The sequence below is a fragment of the Octodon degus genome, unplaced genomic scaffold (assembly GCF_000260255.1).
Source record: "Octodon degus isolate 3935 unplaced genomic scaffold, OctDeg1.0 scaffold00051, whole genome shotgun sequence".
NCBI lineage: Eukaryota > Metazoa > Chordata > Mammalia > Rodentia > Octodontidae > Octodon > Octodon degus.
This window is the reverse complement of record NW_004524627.1, coordinates 12,632,711-12,634,638: the sequence shown is the minus strand read 5'-3', so window position 1 is coordinate 12,634,638 and position 1,928 is coordinate 12,632,711. Positions and strand designations below refer to the sequence as shown.

Sequence of the window (1,928 nt, the reverse complement as noted above, 5' to 3'; positions counted from 1 at the left end):
AAAGAATCAGCAGTTGGGATCTGGGATCTCATCTTTTTCTCCTGCACATCAAAATAAATCACCAGCAGAGTAAAAAGAAAACCCAAAAAGTGGGAAAAGGTTATAGCAGACTGCCTATCAGACAGAGGACTGCCATCTAGAGTATATAAAGACTTTTTAAAAATCAGGTCACCAGAATTCAAAGACCAAATCCACAAATGGGCATCAGGCTCAGAGCAGCTACTGCTGAGATCTCTGGCCAGTGTTGGTTCCAGACATCCACAGCATGGGGAATATCTTCATAAATCTCTTCAAGGGCCTTTTTGGCAAAAAATAAATAAATAAAATAAAATAAAATAAAATAAAATAAAATAAAATAAAATAAAATAAAATAAAATAAAATAAAGGACATTCTCATGGTGAGCTTGGATGCTGCCAGGATGACAATTCTTTATAAACTGAAACATAGTGAAATTGTGACCACCATTCCTACCATAGGTTTCTATGTGGAAACTGTTGTATACAAGAACATCAGCTTCATCATGTGGAATGTGGGTGGTCAGGACAAGATTCCACCACTGTGGTGCCACTACTTCCAGAACACCCAAGGTTTAATCTTTGTGTTGGACAGCAATGACAGAGAGCATGTGAACAAGGCCCATGAGAAGCTCATGAGGATACTGGCTGAGGACGAGCTCAGGGACGTTGCCCTCCTCGTGTTTACCAACAAGCAGGACCTCCCCAATGCCAAGAATGCAGCTCAAGTTATAGACAAGCTGGGTCTGCACTGTGACACCAGTGGGGACAGACTCTATGAAGGATTTGTCTGGCTCTCCAATCAGCTACAGAACCAGAAGTGAACCAGAACCTCCCTTCCCCTCACTTCCTCTTTCTCTGCCCTCCACTTTCCTCTCATGTGGCAAACGTTGTGACTCTGTGGTCCTGAGTGCCAGAAGCTGTCTCCATAGGTTGGTCACAGTGCAAACGCATTGTGCTGTACATGTCTGGATGCAGGCTGCAGCTAGGTTTTTATTTAATGTAAAAAATTTGTGTTTCCACTGAGGCAGTTTCTGGTACTCCTATGAAATATTTCTCAAATATTCGTTGTAAAAAAAATCAACTCACTGCTAGTACTAAGAAGGGATTTGGGTGCATGGGCACATGGCCTCCAGGAGCCACTGAGCTGTAGATTGGTGTCAAGATCCATTTGGTGGTTAGTGTATAACCCAAACTCAGTGCACTTTTTAAAATAGTTAAAAATTTCAAGGTGAGGAGAACACTTGAACACAGAAAGGAGACTATTCCTAATGCAGTTCAGCCTGATCATCAGATCAGCTGTTCCTCTGGGAACTCCAGAGATCTGATAAACAAAAGCCATCCACTGCATGGTTACAGTCAAGACTCTGTGGCTGCCTGTCTTTGAGTCACTTGCATTCCATAGCACTGTGTTTGTATCCATGCTCATATGGACACCTCGGAATAGCGCGGAGAGTTATGAGGAGTATGGGGCCCACCCTCGATCAGCATGCAGCTAGAGTGGCAGCCTATTCCCAGTGCCCACTTGGGACTTGCATTGGTCAAAGTCTGGGTCTCACCAACAGGAGTGAATGCAAGCTGGGATGGTTGGTCCACTTCAGACCACAGTCCCATGGCACCCCTACCTCCATGTGTGAAGTAGCTTCCTCCCTCATCCAGCAAGGGTCTGATTTGCCATCAGAAAAGATGACATCTACTTTTTTCTTTTGTATTTTGATAAACACTGAAGAAGCTGGAGCTGTTAAATTTGCCTTGGGAAACTTTAGAACTGGTTTATTTGGTGTTGTGGAACCTCTTACTGCTTTCAATACATGATTTGTAATCAACCATTTTGTATACTTTATTCAGTTTTCATTTCGACAAGCACCATGATTATAGCTATTAGAATAAAGTCTCTTAATTATTTAAAAAAT

The 1,928-nt window shown here is 42.4% G+C and overlaps 1 pseudogene; it reads left to right on the top strand.

The window, feature by feature from the left end:
- Window positions 1-265: 265 nt before the first annotated feature.
- Window positions 266-839, top strand: LOC101574775 (annotated as a pseudogene).
- The last annotated feature ends 1,089 nt before the right edge of the window (window positions 840-1,928 follow it).